This window comes from Phyllobates terribilis, unplaced genomic scaffold, assembly GCF_046119375.1.
Source record: "Phyllobates terribilis strain yellow unplaced genomic scaffold, ASM4611937v1 Scaffold_9__5_contigs__length_417890890, whole genome shotgun sequence".
Classification (NCBI taxonomy): Eukaryota; Metazoa; Chordata; class Amphibia; order Anura; family Dendrobatidae; genus Phyllobates; species Phyllobates terribilis.
Window position 1 is genome coordinate 339,623,604 of NW_027362769.1, and position 19,966 is coordinate 339,643,569.

Here is a 19,966-nt window from a genome sequence, read left to right on the forward strand (position 1 = left end):
GAAGATTATCTTTTAGCATTTTCTAACTCCTTCCCAACCCTCCATTATTATGTATTGGGGTATAGAGAGATTTCTGAGTTTAAAAAATGCCTTTTTGGGGCACTTTCGATTCCGAATTAATTTTATTGATCACAAATCAACTGAACAAATTTATATAAGCTACATAAAATTGTATCTGGTTTACTCTAAGTTATTCAATCCTGAGGGGGACATGTAATTTTTTTTGAGGTGTTTAACATGTCCTCATATTATTGTTTTAATGTGCAGGACCATATATGAATAGACCCTACATTCAAAACCTTAAGAAACGCTGTGCTATAAAGTATGCTGCCGTATTAAAAATGATTCTCATAACAGTTCTGTATGGAAGAAAAAATATGTAAAATATGGGGAAATGGTACAGAAACAAGAAAAATTGTGCAAATTTTGTCTGCTTTTGAGGTCCAAATTTTTAAAGACATCTTTAGATTGCAATGGTTGGCAAAATTTGGGGTGCTGAAAAATAGCAAATACTACTATGCTGAAAATTTTTGCCACTTTACTCCCACCCATATGAAAATATAGGAAATTGGATTTTTTTGTATGGGCTTTGCATTGTGCTTCTGTCAATTTTGCAGCCACAGTTTTCTAGTTTTCTTGAGAATTTCCCTTTATCTGATTTTTATGACCCACATCTATTGAGCTCATTGTGCTGGACATCAGATTATCAGATAGGAATTATTTTCATTACAAAAAAGTTGAAATACGGCAGACAAACATGAATCCTGATCTTCCACGTAAACTGAGTACGATGTTCTAAGATTGTGCCTGATGAGGCCTCTCCTTTATGTTGAGTCTGAAACAAGACAACACAAGATACGGGTCAGTCGTTTATTAGTTGCATCCAGTATGGTTCACCCAATGATAAGATACATTGATCAGAAATGTAAAAAGAGGCAAAAAATAGTTATATGGTATAAAAAAATATTAAATCCAAATCTCAAAAATGTTTTTAACCTCAATTGATGATAATTGGTATCAAAGTAAAAGAATGAGAAGTTTCATAAAACCAACTCCTGTTAGGGCTTATAGATAGGGGTCTCACTTGGGACACTCCTTATGAGCTAGAATGGAGAGCAACCAAGTGAGAGTTAAGTTGACATTTTTTGGTCGACGATAGGGAAAGAAGTGGGAAGAGGGACAACTGCCAGGGTGCAAAATTCTATGGTGTCACAAAGTTTTGCCTCACCTCTCCAGGATGGCAGAACTAGTCCCTAGGGAATCTTCACTGAGCGGCCAGCAGGCGCCACTTCTACTGGCAAAGAACAGGAGCAGTGAGTGTCCGATGTTCACCAAGCAATAGTTACTTCAGTTCTAAAGGCACGAAATAGAACCCAAACGGACCTCTTAATAATCAAAGGGACCCCTCCTCTTTGGATTGCATAACCGATGCAAGTGGACACTTTTGCACATGAATTCCATTTGGTTCTCTAAAGGGAACAATCGGAATATACGGAAATGTGGTCTTAGCTTTACTTTAATTACATTAGTATTTTCTTAAAATACAATACATGTGCTTGGGGAATAAGTGGTTCAAATACAGGATTGGTGGAAGGGACACAGGTAGTATTAATGGATCCACAGGTTAGGGGGGCATAAAATACTTGTCTTGCCCAAGACTTGGCAATTCGCACTACACCACTGAAAACTGGAGTGGCATTTGCAGGAAAAATCCCATCCAGATGTCTGCATGTTAGGCTCGGTCAATGTAGGGTTTGAGTTCCAGACTTTTCCTAGAAATATATCAGTTCAGGACACAGGAAGTACAGAAAGATGCCCACATACAGAGAGGTCAGACTTGGGGAAGTTGAACACTGGGCAAATAGTCCTATTCCACACTATTTTTTTTAGTTTGCATCTATACACAGTGTATTTAGTACTATCAGCAGTAAGAACAATAAATTGTAAAATTTTCTAAATAAACCCTTTAAAGATGATGTATCATCAGGTCAAAAGTGTCCAATTTTTACTCTTATTTTATTCCCGCTGCTTCACTGATTATTCGGATGCTGCTGTATTTTTATTTTAAATCTGCTATATGGTTCCACAGATATGGGCCTTTTTATTTGGTTCTAATTTTTATAGTCTTTACCAATTGAGTGGTGCTCACAGTATTCTTTGGGGGCATGTCTTTAGATTATTTTGTGAAAAAACACAAAGTGAGCTTGAGTTTAAGTTGATATACATGCTACATATAAATGCATGTTCACACTAGCCACTAACTAAACAAGACCTAAAAGAAACAAAATGAACATATACCCTGCTGTAACTAAATAAATAAAAAGCAAAGTTGCATTTAAATAGCATAGGGTACTTAGTAAATTGTTTTTGCTAAAAGAAGCATAAAAGCCTCCCCTCCTTGAGCTGGATATTACACATATATATATATATAGTGTCCCATGGCTGTGGTGTCCTGAGTTCAGGACCCGGTCCTTGGTCTGCCCTTTTTCCCACAGACATCAACTCTGACATACAGTAAGGTTTATAGTATTAGACAATGTAGGACCTTCCTCGAATAGGGTCACTGTGTCGCTGGTGGAATGGCTTTTATGCTTTTTTATATCAAAAACAGTTTACTAAGTACCCTATATTATTTACATGCACTATTGCTTTTTACTTATTAAGTTACAGCAGGATATATGCTCATTTTGTTTCTTCTTGGTTTTGATTATTACTTTGTGAATAGAGATGAGCGGATCGATTCATGGGACTCTGCTCCAAGGTCCAGGTCAGTGTTACCTGGCAGCTAGCAAATCTTTTACCTACCGGCATCCTCAACATGGCATTTGACTTGTCAGAGCTGATGCGACGACATCTGTTTCTCCCATCTAACCACCAGATACCATTGATGTGGACGCTAGACCGGAGTCCCCCGGATTGATCTGCTCATCTCTACCTGTGAGCACCATCCCTTGGTAAAGAGTCTTTAGTAAAGACCATAAAAATTAGCACTAACTAAAAAGACCAATATCTCTGGAACCATAGAGCAAATGTGAAAAACAAAAATGTAATACTCAGGAAGGGGAGCAGCGGGAATTAATTAAGAGCAAAGACTAGGCAGTTTTGATCTGGTGACAAGTTTTCTTTAAATATACAAAATAAAAAAATGTCTTAAAGGGATTGTTCAGCCAGTAAAAATGATTTTCAAACCATTGTAGAATGTTATAAAATATCAAAAGTAGCCATACCCACTTTACTCATCCCCTGCTGATCTGAGTCTGGCACTTCCTGGTCCCTCGCTGGTCTCGACCTCCATGGATTACCTCCTAACTCCTAACTCAGGGACATGTCCACTGCAGTCAGTCAGTGATGGTAGCGGGTTTGGGAGGGAGAGTGATATTGTTACCAGATGTATGAGGTATTACATAGTAACATAGTTTTTGAGGTTGAAGGAAGACTAAGTCCATCTAGTTCAACCCATAGCCTAACATGTTCATCCAGAGGAAGGCAAAAAAAAAACATGTGGCAAACACTAAGCTCCACATTGGGGAAAAATATTCCTTCTCGACTCCATACGACAATCAGACTAGTTCCCTGGATCAACGCCCTATCAAGGAATCTAGTATTGTTGTAGGTCTGTCTGAAGTAAACCACTAGTGGTTGGGCCCCAGGGATGATGAACACAGAGTAAATTTAGAAGTAAAACAATGAAAAATAACCATGTCCTGGAGCAAAAAGGGGAGATAAAAGGGCAGATCCCTTAAATATCCCTTACATTTCTTAATATGTCTTAAACTGGGCCATATTGATGAAAATATTACCTATTATGGGAAAGCCGCTTGACATATTGGCTACGACTTTGAGGTGGTACGTGTGGGTAGGAGATAACATTTTTAGCATTCTGTGTAACTGGATAGAAACTGTTACTAATTCTTATCTATTGTCTTTGCTTCTCAAAATAATTTCTAGTTTATTTTCACTTGTAGCAGCCAAAACACAGGTCGGAGGATGTGAACATCTCTTGGCTGCAGAAAACACCATACTTATCTATTCTGCTTTATTGTAATGCAAAGCGAGCTGAGCGCATAGGAGCCGGAGTGATTGTCACATTGGGGATTCCACAAGTTCCTTTCATCTCAATATAATACGTTATTTAAAATAATATACCTTGTACTTAAAAAAATCAATAAGAAGATTTATGCCAGCTAATCTGAGAGCAGCATGATGTCGGGGCAGAGACCCTAATTCCAGCAATGTGTCACTTACTGGGCTACTTGTTGTAGTTTTGAAAAAATCCCTGTTTTATCAGCAGGTGATTATCACTAGGTAACTAGTAAACCTGCTGCCATGTAGCCATCCATATTTATGATTTATGTGTAACCCTACCCCCACCACTGATAGACAGCTTTCTACCTATGCACAGTGTACACAGAAAGCTGCCTCAGCAGACCTCAGCATTCAGAGAGCTGCTAGATCAGCAGAAGATAAAACAGTGATTTTATCAAAACTACAGCAAGCAGCCCAGCAAGTGATACATCGCTGGAATCGGGGTCTCTGCTAATACATAATGCTGGTGTCAGAAGGAGTAGCAAAAACACGATGGCAGGTTCTCTTCAACCTTGTTTTAATTTTTATTTTGTGAATCAATAGTACACATGAAAATAAGCAACTTTGTAATATATCTCATAAGAGATATCTGCTTCTTTCTCCACCTGGACTGATCATTCACTCTCAATTCAGGTGTAAAATATATATACTGAGATAGGATCTGACTGTTGGTGCTTTTAAAATTATATGGAGAAAGGTAGGGGAGGAGACACAGACATCCCACAGCAAGTTCTCCTGAAACAACAGTTGCAGTTCTCATAAAACTTTATAATCATTTTCCTTAGCTGGTTATTAAAAATAGGGGAGACCCTAAACAAAATGATGTGCGGTCCCCCCTATTTTTAATAACCAGCTAAGGCAAAGCAGGCAGCTGTGGGCTGATATTAATAGGCTGGTAAGTGGTCATGGATATTGACCCCTTCCCAGCCTAAAAATAGCAGACCTCAGCCTCCCCAGAAATGGCACATCCATTAAATGCGCCAATTCTTCCCGCTTGCACTGAAAGTACTGTTTCGCCTTTGCTGCATCTGCTTTCCTAGTACCCATTGAACTCTGTATTATCTAGCGCTTCATCAGAACTCCACTCACACACTTGACTGTCCTACACTCCTCCACTAAACTAGGAAGTGCTTCCCTTCTTAACTGATCTAACTCCTCCCAACTAGTGGGCTAGTCCCAATGTATTAACTGTATGCTAACCTAAGTGGTGCAACCTAGATCCCTATACTTTGTCATGGTTCCCCTAGAGTGGACAGGCTTCCTCCATTCCCAGGGGCCGCCTTGAGGATAAAACCTCCAGGAGAACAGAGACAAAAACTCACCATAAGGATAAAATACAACACTCTGTCTTTATCAAACATATAACATAACACATTATCATATCACACTTCACATTAACTCCTTGTTGACACGACATCTTCTTCTACCTCACTACAATAATGTGGAGCATGGGGAGTGGTTTTAGGCTATTTAAGAAGAAAACAGGCCATGTGATACGACCCACCAGCCCACCCACAATCGCATGCATTCGCATTGGTTTCGAAGGACACAATGAAGAAAGAAAAAGAGGAAAATGTATATTTTTTCGGTGGCAACATTCAAAGGTAGTCGGATAGGGGGACATTTTCCAAAAGTGGCAAAAGCCCTTTAAGCAGGGTTGGATGGGCCCACTGGAGAACTGGAGAATCCTTCGATGGGCCCTGGCTTCTCCTTCAGGAGAGTTCATAGTGCAAGCCTTGCAGCTGCTATGGGGCTCTTGAGTGGGGGGAGAAAGGTCGACCCTCAGAATCAAATCCTCTGGTGGGCACAATGTTCCTCAGTCTGACACTGCCTTTAAGTATATTGAAATACAGTAGTTTGTTCTTGCAAGAAGCCAAGCTTGGTCTACTACCAAGTGAAAATTTCAACCTGTCGAAGTCTTATATTAAGTTGTGCCAGGTATGAAGCTGGGGTTTTGGTATGCAGTATAGGGGGTCTTTGGACTCTCTCAGGTATGTCTATGTTTTAATTGAAGTGGGGTAATTTGAAGGTGAAAAACACATGTTGCCTGGCTATTATCAATGGGGTCAAGCAGGAAAATATTATAGTTTCTTGGGAACCGAAATCACAAAAACAACCTCTCAAACTTTGAATGCACTTTCCAAACCACATCAAATGAATAGAGTCAACATTACAATATTCTACTTCATATCCAAGGACATTACTACGCAGAAAGTGAATACTACAGAAAGCAGGGCTATTGGGCTTCAAATTATCTGTCTTTCCTGGCTAAGAAAAAGGAAATATTTTACTGGGAACAGGTTATCCTGTAAACATTTCTCTGAGCTGATGACCTCAGTTTTCCCGAGCTCTTTGCATAGCAATAGAACGATTGCCCAATCAATACACATCAATACATTCTCTATTGTCCTTGAAGGCTTAGTGGTTGATCAGCACTTCTCCCAAGATGTCTCAGGGCTATTTGAAGCAGGGATTAGGGCAGGACTTCATTTTACAGTGTTAGACCAAAGTGTAAACAGTTTTCTAAGACTGTTTGCACTAGTAATAATCACTCCAAGGCAAAAAAAAAAAAGCGGAGTGTCAGTCATGGATGGGGCAAGGAGCTTTCTTGGCACAAATACTTCCTTGGAATAATACGGTAATTGGAGATTATCACTTAAGGAAACATGCAGCCTTTTCCCTGTAATAACCGCAAAAAGCAGACTCTGTTAGAGATGCTCACTTACGTAGCTGCTGCATGGGCAAATTATTTCTCATAATATTCCAAAGCATTTCCCCTTAAGGGGGGAAAAAAGCTGGAGATAGCTGTTTAACTTGCAAAAAAACCAAACTTTTTCATAATTTTTTGCTTTATTCTATTCCTATTGGTACTGCTAAACAGTGCTGTTGTAGGTGGACTCTGCATAGAATCAGTCTATTTTTCTTTCTGGCAGCATCCCTTTTTATTTTCCCTGCAAAGTTGAGTATCCTTCCCCCTCTGGCAACTGACATTAAAATTCTTACTTACTTTCCCTGCACAAGGAGCATTTTCAGCATAATCTCTTCACCCTCTGGCAGCTGACATTACAATCCCTTCTTACTTTCCATGTATAATGCGTTTTCTCAGCCTAGTCTCCTTCCCCTTCTGGCAGCTGACAATGCAATCCCTTTTCAGTTTACCTGCATAAATAATCTTTTCAGTTCAGTCTCCTTCCACCCCTGGGGGACTGGTCTCCTTCCCCTTCTGGCAGCTGACAATACAATCCATTCTTAATTTTCCAGCAAAAAGAGTCTTCTCATCTCAGTCTCTTCCTCCTCAGGCTACAGCTACAGCTTTCCTTGCAGATAGCATCTTCACGACCATAATACCATGACTTTCTCAACAAACTATTTCTATTGGCTCCTCTACAGTGAATAGCGGATCATAAAGTAGGGAACAGGGTGTAGTGAGAGTGAATGAGCATATGTGTCCACCAGCACTCAGCTCATTATGTGGACATGCAGCTTGCAATACACTTAGAACACTAGGTGGCGCCAAACTAAGTATGTGTGATTTTTTTTTTTTATAGCAAAATCTGATAATTTTTATAACCTATGCAATAATTTTGATATCTAGTCGTCAGAAATCCTCTTTAAATTAGCTACAAACTTGTTTTATAGTTGCTGTCCGGTAGGTTATTATTATTATTATTTTACTCACTTATATAGTGCCATTAATTCCACAGACATTATGGCCACTGTCCCCATTGGGGCTCACAATCTAGATTCCCTATCAGTATGTATGTGGGAGGAAACCCATGTAAACACGGGGAGAACATACAAACTCCTTGCAGATGTTGTCCTTGGTGGGACTTGAACCCAGGACCCCAGAGCTGCAAAGCTAACCAGTGTGCCACTGTGCTGCCCATAGTAGTGGGTTACATCCAATATAGTGACCATCACGATTGCCGCAAAGCTTTTCGTCTAGGTTTTCTAGACTCCTGATTGGCTAATCTATCTTATATGCAATGCGAAATACTTTAAACGATTAGTCATTCTGATTTCTGAGTAAGATATGACGACCCCCATGGTAGCTGCCATGGCATTTAAAAAAAGTTTGGAGACCTGTGGCCTCCCATGCATTGGGAGCAGCCTGCATCTTACTGAGTTTTTTGTGACTGTCAAAAGAATAAAGATGGCATTCATGACAATTTTTATCCCACAACATAGAAGCTCCTCCTGGCAAACACTGTCATGGGATCGCTTCTGTCACAGGTAGCAAGGATTACCCTTATGGAAGACAAACATTCAGCTTGTGACTATAGTTCCATATCTATATACCCTACTTAAGTAGAGTAGCTTGTTGACTTTTGCCCCTGGCACACTGAACCCGCAGTCTGCAGTGTCAGGCCTGCCTTCCCCACCCCTCAATTCCCTGGCAAAAGTGGCTTAAAAAGGTTGTCTACTACTCGGACAACCCCTTCTGAATCCATTTCCTCCCAGTAAAATTATAAGACATATACTCACCTCTGGCTCTCTCAGGACTCGCATGACATTATTTTGTTACGCGATCACTGCGGCCAATCAGCACTGGCTTAACTTTTCCCTCCTTCAGACAAATAAACATCCGTAGCTGCGGCTTCTCTCTCACTTACTCTGAATGTCAATTACATCTGTAGGAGGGCAGAGTGAAGCCAACACTGATTGGCTGCAGGTATTGCGTGACATTGTTATGTCGCGCAAGCTCCGGGAGAGCCAATGCCGACACCACTGGAATGACGCCAGCACTGGAGATGAGCATACGTGGTATTATTTTACCTGGGAGAAAACATTGAGATTTAGAAGGGGATTTCGAAGTAGTGGAAAGCCCTTTTAAAGGTTTTTCCTGACATTGAAAGTTATTACCTACCCACAGGTAATGATCAGTGTGGTTCTGACTGCTGGGTTACCCACTGATCCAGAGAATGGGGCTCTTGAATGCCCCTGAAGAATGGAGTGTGTATGCCTCCCCTCCATTCATTCTCGATTCAGCGATCTCTGTTGGTTCCATAGAAAATTAAAAGCGGTGGGTTGGCATTTCAGTGCCCATTTCTTAGGATCGGTGGGGGTGCTGTGGATAGGTGTTGTTTGTTTTGTGAATAACTCTTTACCTTTAGGGTGTGTAGAAGTTGGAAAGGGCCAAAATGTCTCTTAGGCAATAAGAACAGTAAGACAATTGTGGGGCATTTTTTACAGACTTTGCATTGTAGCTACCAAGCTTTAAAGGGGTTTCCCACAAACAAAAGTTGATTTTAATCAATAGATCTTGGAATAATAAGTTCCACAATTAGATGTGTTTAAATAAAATGTTCCTGTGCTGAGATAATCTTATAAATGTGCCCCTGCTGTGTACTGTGTAATGGCTGTGTCTGACCGTACAGGGACATGGTCTGATCATACCACATCTCCTGGGCATCGGAGGAAGGAAAAGAGTATACAGACAGTACGGGATCAAAGCTGATTCTTTTTGTGAGGTAAAACATTTCCCTGCATGTTTTTAAAAAATGTTTTACTTTAAGAAAGATTAATTTGTGATCGCCTGCTGTATTTTCTGCAAATTATTTTGCGTCCTTCCCTGCCCAGGAGATGTGGTATGATCAGACCATGTTGCTGTATGGTCAGACACAGCCATTACACAGTACACAGCAGGGGCACATTTATAAGATTATCTCAGCACAGGAACATTATATTTAAACACATCCAATTGTGGAAGTTATTATTATTCCAAGATCTATTGATTAAAATTAACTTTTATTCGTGGGAAAATCCCTTTAAGCTATGACTCTGAATATATCAATGTGACGCGCCCCCAGGGCAGTGGGGTACTCGGTGTCCGGGCCTATGGATGCTCAGGGGGAATATGTCACAGTGGCTGGCCCGGTCCGTGGCCCAGGGCGGTCAACAAAAAGGGGATAGTTTATATGGGATTTGTAGTTTGATCGTGACGCCACCTGTGGTTTCTGGTAATTTGTACCATTGCTGCTGCAGAGCTCTGAGGCAGTTGATAGGCAGCTAGGATGGAACAGCTCCCCACAGGTGGAGCGGGACTTGTAGTGCAGTCGGGATGGCGCAGCAGGAGTAACTGACAGAGTCAGGGGATTTGCTTCAATACCTTTACTGGTGCGGATGTCAGGTACAGTCCAGGGTACTCGGTAGGAAGGGTGCACTTCAGGACTTCTCCCCATTGAGCGGGTATAAGGCCTCGTGGTCCGTGTCTCCCTCTCTCTAAGCTCCTGGCCAGCCTGCAACTGGGCCTAGCTTATGTGTCGTGCTGTTCCTTCACCTGTCGCTTGGTAGTAGGACCTTTTTCTGGCAGCCACTATCCCTGGATGCCGGGGCCTTCGTGGTTCCTAGTCCTGTTGACGGGTTTAGCTTCAGGTCAACCAGGGACTTGTAATCCTCCTGGTATGCCGGTAATCCCTACTGGGTGTAAAGGACCCTGTAGGCGCCGACCCGGCGCCCGGTTTACGCTATGGGTTGTGCCTATGATGCTCCTCTGCCCCCTCAACTCCTCTCTCCCCTCCTCTTTGCCTCCGGCCACACTCGGGGCCCCTTATGCTTCAACTCGTGCTGTAGGCCTTGGCTCGCCTAAGCACAGCAGCCAGCGTGCTGCGTCTTCACTGCTCTCCTAGCGTCAGCACACTCTGACTACCTAACTCCACCCTCCAGTTTATATATCCCTAACAGGGCTCCCTCTGGTGGTACAGGGTGGAGGTGTTTGTATATAGTGAGGGCCTCTTGTGGAGAAGTCCGTCCATTCACCCTTATGGGTCCTGTGGTACCTGTGAACAGCAGGGTGCCACAAATGTCATTATTCACCTTGAGATAAAGACCCCGATCCAAATCTATTAAACTCTCTTGTAATACAGAAGAATGAGCTGTGGAAGAATAAAATGACTGGTCACCACTTCTAGTAATCATAATGATTTCAGTATCTTCCTCAAACCAAACATCCCCTACATACTGGAATATCCCTTTAAGGTCCTTGTAATATTTTCTATACTGTACAATTAACTACTGCCTTGATTTATCACAGTGCTACTGGCTCTATATTAATGATACCATTTCCAGATTATCGTTAGATATATACCTCGCAGGAGACATCCTTACCGCACGTGTCATTTGTAGCGTGCATCCATTTGCCTCATCTGAACAGATAATCTATGCTTGGATCATGATATTGGACTATAACTCTAGTGACTGGCTGGCCTCTGTATGAACCTCTGCACTTATTGATACACCCCAAACTGGCAGTTCCATGTCTCATCATCTTTAGATTGCAGCTATCACTATTATTTTATACACATGAACTGTATAATGATTACTGTGCTTATTTTATTACTGCCTCCATGTGATATAAATGTAAATTAAGTGGATGGCATATTACAGTTTTCTGTAAAAAAGCTTAACATATATGTTGTGTGTTGGAGTATGCAACAGCTGCAGGCTTATGTTGGAGGGACTGTGTTGAGCAGTTGTGCTAACTGTTAGTTTATTGCCTAGTGCATATACTGTAGACTGTAATGTATGACCGCTCTGGTTTATGTTTGTCAGTTTCTTCTGTAATCATTCATATTGTGGCCTCCCTGCTAACCTTCTCTCACCTGTCCAGTCCATCCTTAACTCTGCTGATTGACTAATCCACCTCTCTCCTCGCTACTCCTCTGCTTCTTCCCTCTGCAAATCCCTTCATTTGTTCCCAATTCCTAAACATATCCAGTTCAAACCGCTAACACTGATTTACAAGGCGGTCCATAATCTGTCTTCTCCATGTATCTCGAACTCTTCTCCCGATATCTTCCAACACGCAACCGCCGATCCTCCCAAGACCTCCTTTTCTCCTCCATACTTGTACGTTTGTCACCTAATCGCCTCCAAGACTTCTCCTGAGTATCCCCCCCATCCTCTGGAATTCTGTGCCCCAACATATTCTATTATCCACCACTTTCGGGGCTTTCAGATGGAACTTGAAAACCCATCTCTTCAAGAAAGGTACAGCCTGAAATGACTCTGCTGCCACCTCACAACCACCGGAGCTGCCGCAACCCCCCTCCCGACAAACTGTCTCCTTCCCTGTTATCCTGTAGACTGTAAGGCCGCAAGGGCAGGGTCCTCTTCTTTCTGTACCAGTCTGTCATTGTTAGTTTGTTCACCATATTATATTTGTATTTTGCATGTAACCCCTTTTCATGTACAGAACCATGGAATCAATGGTGCTCTAAAAATAAATAATAATAATAATATTGTGATGGTGAATATTGCTGCGGTATGTCCCAAGTAAAACAGTTTATTATCCCACCATGTATGAGCGCTGATGATTCTGCTGAAAGCTGAAATCTGCAACATTGTCATGCTGAAGAAACAGAATAGAGCATGAACTAGAATGGAGCTGTGTTGCAGTTCTCTGCTCAGTGGGTGGCAGTGCGTTCCCTGCACAGTGGATCAATGGGCTAACAGACATTAGATACCCACCAATTAGAATGTTTTGACATATCTTAGCAATATACAGCCATACAATTAAACCATCTGAATATCTCTTTAAAAAAGTTGTCTGGTTTGGACTCTGTTCACATTACTACACAGAGCCTCATCTACAGTTTCCCATCCAAAATGTAACAAACTTTACTGGAACCCTTTAAAGTTAATTTGACTATTTGAATCGGATTCATTATAGGGTCATGCCTTCCGTTAGAAGTTTAAGCCATGACGCTAAGTTCTGAGTTAATAAAGGGAGTTCTTCATCCAGTGTGGCTCATGTGGAGGACATGGTATATGTGTGCATTACATAGATGACCTACCAGTATCAACAAGAATTGTGCAATGCTTCATTTGTCCTGTTGGGGTGCTGCAGGGAATGTGAACACTCACTGCCAGGTTCCCACACAGATTAAAGCAGATCACTAGGCATCCTAGCAGTAGAACACTATGGTGCTGATTCATCAAAACTGGTATTGTTTACACCAGTCTTGATTAGCGGGTGCGTTGGAGTGAGAGATGCCTGATTCCTTCATCATGTGCCTTGCCACAAATATTACTCATATTGCCCCGTCCTGCTCCAATTCCGCCCATTTTGATGGAGCTTGCCAAAACTGGTGTAAAAATGACAAAAAATCGCAACATTTTCGCACAACCTTTGAGACTTTTCAAAATGCTTGATGCCAAAATCAGTCTTATGTGATGAGCTTGTATTTGTGGTACTCTTCTAACAAAGGAGAAAACATGATGTAAACTGGCCCACCCGATAAGCCCCATCAACTTCTGTCAACCTCCTTTAGAACATCAAGGTGCGATGGGAACTAAATATAAAGTTAATAGTATATTATGAGCTGCCTTCCGATGCACCCAAGTGAGTAGAAACCCCACAATTGGTGGAGAATGCGGGCAGCGTTCCCAGCATATATGTGTGACTGCTACAAGACGTACTGCATGTCCTGAGTGAAGTCTGCCACAAGCCAGACTCCCAACGCACCCAAGTGAGTAGAAACCCCACAGAGTTAATAGACTTTAGGGGTCTTAGGGCCATTTTCCAAGATCAGTCATATTTTTCTCTGCTCCTGTGTGCGTAAGTCCTTGCCTCCTAAATTATATCATGAAAGCATGAAGCGCCGCAGCTGCACAATTCTTCAGAAGGCTTTGACAGATCCATGCTAAACAGTCACTTACTGGCTTAGGCTCCTTCTTTGAGGCATGTTTCTCGGAGGTGAATGCAGTTTAACAAAAGTTGTGTACGCTCCTTGGTTCTGTTTTTCATCTCCTCTTTGAAGCTTGTGTGATTTTATTCTGAACAGGAGCCAGTTCTGCAGATAGAAGACAGTGAGGTCTTGAGACAAGATGATGGATGGGTCTGTGAAGCGTGGACTAGTTCCTTCATATATTTTCCTTTCTTCACTTATTGCCGGGATCATTAAGGCTCCAGAGCACCTAATTTATTGTCTAAATCTTGATGTAGTCACATGCATATAGGAAATTGAATTTTTCAAAGGCTCGAGCACAAAAGCAGTTTTTCTATCAATTTTCACTTACAGAAATTTCGGCACATGCCAAAAGATTTTTATCTCTACCCACACAGAAATGGAAAATATTAAAAGAGAACCGTAACTGGGGGAAATTGCTGAACAAAGAGCTGTCGGCGTGTTGTTTCACTCGGTTCATTTTTCACACTTCGTTCTTTTACTTTCAAATTCCAAAATTTACTAGCTTTTTTTAAAAAAAAAAAATTGTAAAAGTTTCCCCCTGATGTTGAATTAAAATCGTTGTCTGCTAAACCAAAGGACAATAATCCGGAATGTGATAATTCAGAAAGCCTGATAATCCCGCAATGGACTGAAAAATAATGAGGAACTTCACGTGATAAGCTAGAAAATTCCACTGATTCAAAAACTTTTGTGTATGTTTTAAAGGTTTCAGGTTATTCCATTCATCGGTATTTAATAATGATATACATAAGTGTAGCTATAGAGGTAGTAGTCGCACCTGGGGCCTGGTGCATTAAAGGGACCTCTACCGCATGTTATAAATGGCAAATATTAAAGGGGGCCCTGGCAGAGATTTTGCATGGAGCCTCAGAAGCTACTTTTTTTTTAACAGTCATTTCAGGAGGGTTTTAGAGGTGCCATAAAACATTTTTATCGTATATAAGCCCTGCCCATGAGTACAGGCCACACCCAATAATTACAGCCAATGGGAGCATACATGCTAACTTTTCAGAATATATCAGAAAGATTTGAAAAGAGAAAGCAGAAAGAGGAAAACACGTCCCAAAATTAATACAAATATACAAATGACACCTCCAACTCCCTAAACATAAACAGAGATCAGACCAAACTCCCTAAACAATTCTCTAAACCACTGTTTCCCAAACTCCAGCCCTCATGGCCCCCCCCCCCCCCAACAGGTCATGTTTTCAAGATTTCCTTAGTATTGAACAGGTGATGGAAGTATCATCAAGGCATCAGGAATTCTTTCACCTGTGCAACACTATGGAAATCCTGAAAATAGGACATGTAGGGGGCAGTGAGGGCTGGAGTTTGGGAAACGCTGCTCTAAACTAATGACTATTCAGGACTAGACCCCCTTAATAAAGACCACCTTAATAAATATAGACGCAATACCAGACCACCTAAAATAAACAAAGGCCATACTCCCTATGTACACTTTTATATACAAGGAACCTATAACAGACCCCCTAAATAAAGGTCACACACCTTGTATTAATAGGCAAAGTCTAACTCTGATTTTTTTTTAACTTCATTCTCCTCCTGGCATTGAAAAGTTAAGAATTTTTGTAATATACTCCATAACCTTATTTTCCTTTTTTCTCTTTCAAATGCCATGCTGCAGTGCTGTTTCACATGGCCATTGCATTCACCTTTAGGAGCTCCTTTCAACTGCTGCTTAGCAAAAATTGATGCACTTTATCCAGACAGTCTGTATACAGTGCTTTCATTGTTTGAGCCTCTCAGTTCTGCACACCCTAATCAGACAGAGGACTGTTTGAAAATAGTGTATTGATTCTTGTCTGAGCAGCAGTTGAAAGCAGCTTCTAAAGCAACATGGAGTCGACATTGAAACGGCACTGTAGCACAATGTTTGGAAGAAAAGTAAGCAAAATCAGGTAATAAAGTATGTTACATAAATTAATAACTTTGCAATGTCTGGAAGAAAACTAAAAAAAAAAAAAAAGTTTAGTTACGCTTTTACTGATTAATAAATATATAAAACCTTCTATAACATGTTCCTTCTACAATAAGCACAGTTCAGCTTGTTGATATCTTGGTAAACATTTGTTGGCAAAGCATTTTTGGGACGATGTATCATTAGTGTAAAACACTTTGTAAAGTTGCAAACTTTTTGGGCAACTCGAAGTTGCGCAAAAATTTAGCCTCTTATGGTGTTTCCACTCCAGTCCCGGCCAGCTTCGCTAAAGAGGGCGGAGCAGGTTGGGACATGAGTGTAACAAGGCATACCATGTGCTAGAAATTTTACTCCAGTCTGTGGCTAGAGTAAGATTTCTGGGGAGGCACAGGCCAGTTGCAGTTGTAAGATGAATCAGGCATTTCTTATTCCACCACACCCCTCCATTAAGACTAAGACCAGTCTTAACAAATTGGGCACATAATGTTCTTTATGGATTTATAGTAAGTAGGTTTGGTCAACTGTGCATGCTTGTGATCCAGTAGGGTCTCCTAAGAAACTAACAGACTAACTGCTGCTCCACCAATCATAAGAAAATGTAGTTTAGGGCTTCTTATGTGGCCCAAAGCTGGAAGTGAAGATGCACAACAGGCCAAAAGACTAGGGTGGCAATACTAGAAGTACATTAAATAATAACATTCTATCTCCCTGCAGCCACCACAAGGGGGAGCTCCCTGAAACTACACAGTCTTTCATAGCCTTTGTTGTAGTCAGTGGCAATATATGCCCTTAGAGGTAGCATATAACATATTAAAGGGATCTGTCTCCAGATTTTTCCTATCTAATCAATCTGAGAGCAGCATATTGTAGAGGTAGAGACCATGATTCCAGCAATATTTCACTTACTAGGCCACTTGCTGTAGCTTTGATGAAAATCACTGTTTTATCAGCAGTAGATGATCACTAGAGGACTAGTAAACCTACTGCCATGTAGTCCTTCATATTCAGCTGTGTATAACTCTGCGGCCACCACTGATTGGCTGCCTTCTGATTATGCACAGTGTACACAGAAAGCGGCCAATCAGTAGTGTGGGCGGGGTTATACAGAGCTCAGCATTCAGAGAAGTGATAGATCTGCAGCAGAGAAAACTGTGATTGTATCAAAACTGCAGCATGCAGCCCAGTAAGTGATACATCCCTGGAATCAGGGTCTTTACCCCTATGTTATGCTGCTATCAGGTGGGGTAGAAAAAACCTGGTGACAGATTTTTCTTTAAATATGCTCGAAAAGGCAGTGTTGGAGGTGGAGTGGATTTCTGAGTCGACATATCATCCAAATGCAATTTACCCATTCACAGTATGGGATCATTGGCGCACTTTAATTCATGAGCGCAGGCATTAGAGTACATAGAGAGGGCCTGAAAATAACACCGACATGATAACATCTGCTAAAGTAGAGTGAAGAGAACTAAACTCTGTAGTTGCCAGGCAACTCGGACAATGGGAAAATCACAGTGTTCTTGACAGGGCAGATCTCAATGTAATCACACTCTAATCCCCATGGACTCTTTAGTGACCATCAACAAGAACTGGTACAGGGAATCTGACAGGTTCTGTCAGGCCAAGGCTAAAGGATATGTGCTTCTAGATATCAGAGAAGAAAAGACACCTGTCATGGCTACTCTCCTGTGAAGGAGTTTAATGTAACAGGCAAATAGCACAGATCCCACCACCATTCCACATTCCCAGGGTCTTTTATTGAAACTTTATACTGGGACAAAACTATAATGCACAGTTTATATAGCAAAAGAGGCTCAGCGGAGATGGATCTGGGTCCGGGGGATTAAGGTCAGGGGCCTCTTATTGGGTAGGGATTGACTAATGTGTTGTGCTTCCCATTTGTCCAATGTTCTTTGTGCAGCACCCCAATGCTCCACCGTACCGCTCTGCTCTAACTAATGTGGTTTACTAAAATGGTCACCCCCAAATTTGTAATTTTTGTTGGGTAACCGTTGATGAATCTTGACTATATGCTGATGACAGGGTGTCCTTGTGCAATGAGTAGTAATCCATGAGTGAACCTCGTAGGATTTGTGCAATATCTCTCTAGCTCCACCACATAGGAAATAAAGTGGTTGTCCAGCATTAGGGCTCAAGTCTGCAGTCACTCTAAGTGACTGTAGACTTGTGAATCCTCAGTGTGTGCAGTGTGCACACTGCAAGGATTCTCTAGTGCCAGCGCCTGCTGCAGGTGGGCACATCATCACAAGTGTGTGATTTGCATGCATTCGGTCACATGCCAACTAGACGTGTGCGGCCTCACTTAATACAAGTCAATTGAGTGAAGCCACACACGTCTAGTCAGAATGTCACTGGAAGTATGGAAATTACGTACTAACAATCACATGACTGCCCTCTCCTGGCGCTGGTACTGGAGAATCCTAACAGCACACACTGTGCACTCTGAGAAGATTCACAAGTCTACAGTCACTTATAGAGACTGCAGACTTGAACCACAAGCCTGGACAACCTTTTTAAGTATTACATCAGCCTGTTTGTGGAGCAGACATATACATTACATCCTCTGGAGTGATAGACAATGTTTGCAGCCTCCCTCCATTCCAGGTAATATTTGGGAGTCCTTAGCTGGGAACTCTGATAAATTCTATAAAAATGTGCTAATATTGCAGAAAATTTGTTTTCTCATCTTAACAATCCCCGATTGAATGTTAAATGGAAAATTGACAATTTTTTGATAGTGTTGAGCGAGCGTGCTTGCTTAATGTTTTAAACAAGCACACTCGGGTGCTTGCCGAGTATTTGCGGCGTGCTTGGTATCTAGATTTAATCCACTGCGGCTGCATGTGTGGTGGCTGTTAGACAGCTGTGACACATGCAGAGATTGCCTGTTTATTAGGCAATCCCTGCATGTTTCACAGCTGTCTAACAGGCGCGACACATGCAGCCATGGCTGATCAAACCTAGATGCTGAGCACGCCAAAAATACTAGGCGAGCACTCTCGCTCAAAACTAGTCTTGAACCTTAAGGCTCTCATAACCATTACACTAAAGACGTTCCAACTCACCAATATCGGAGAGATTGGCGGACAGTGTAATGTGTTTGGTGGCTCCTCACTCTTCATCTGTCCGGGGAAAGTAGGATCCAGCTGTTGGAATTTCAGTACCAGAGCCAAGCATTCTTGTGTGTAGGGAAGTCGGTAGAGAAAACTATCTTTTGGTGGCCTTAAGAAGACAATGCACTGCAATTTTACTAAATACCAGCATATAATCAGATTTGCAAAAAAAATGCAATACAATTTACTGTATATCCTCCAGGGAAACAGCTATGGTGACATTTCGAGCAAAAGACGCCTTTTTTACTCATGCTTACCTATTACAAATGTAAATGCATGACGCGTTTCACCTCGAATTAATACATCTCTGCACATACATCTGTAGCTAATCGCCGCAACTCCAATTTCAGATCATTCTTCGTAAATTGCCGATATAATCCTAGACACAAAGTGCATAAAATGGATTACACAGGGATAAGATAAGCACGTCCAAATGTGATTATTATCTCACAGTCCGCGCTGTATTTCAGATGATCTGGATTAATGACTCGCAACGTTTTCTCCGTTTTTTTTTTTGACCTTTAATATTTTCTCTATCAACATGCCTTACTGCTTTCCGGAGAAATGTTATCTAGAGTGTGAAATTAACCATTCCATTGTTATGAACTCACAACTTGGATAAAACACAAAATAGTTTCAAACCTGAAGCATATTTGAATGGCTTCCAACCCCAACTACAGCATGACCTTCTGGGTTTTAATAATTGTAATTTCCCCAGCAAAGTAAATTAGTGCTAGAAAATTCATATAGACAGCTGCACCAGTGAGGAATTCCTTCCTACAGCCCACGAGCGATGTCAGTGCAACTGTCATGCGAGAGATTGCCTAAAATGAACTTTTACGCATTCATTTAAAGGGCTGAGTTTTGTGGCGTGAAGATGAGCAACGCAGTGTTTGTCCATAAAAATGCAACATGAGAATCAATGGATGTTCACAATGCATGAAAATAAGTGAAACTTATGCCAAGTTGTCCAATTGTTCAAGAGTGTTAAGCTGCTCATACACTTTAATATTGGTGTATTGTAAAATCTCAGCAATCTACTATGTATTGAACCCTATTGAGTTTTCCATTATGAAGAGGAAAGGAATGGGCATATGGATTTCAACATGTCTGAT

The 19,966-nt window shown here is 41.4% G+C and overlaps 1 long non-coding RNA gene across 1 annotated transcript; it reads right to left on the bottom strand.

The window, feature by feature from the left end:
* Positions 1-313: 313 nt before the first annotated feature.
* On the bottom strand, positions 314-19,231 carry LOC141160992 (uncharacterized). Its single transcript, XR_012250607.1, has 3 exons — positions 19,109-19,231; positions 18,804-18,960; positions 314-835 (listed from the first exon to the last, which is right to left on the bottom strand). It is a non-coding gene; the product is annotated as an uncharacterized lncRNA (long non-coding RNA).
* Positions 19,232-19,966: the final 735 nt, after the last annotated feature.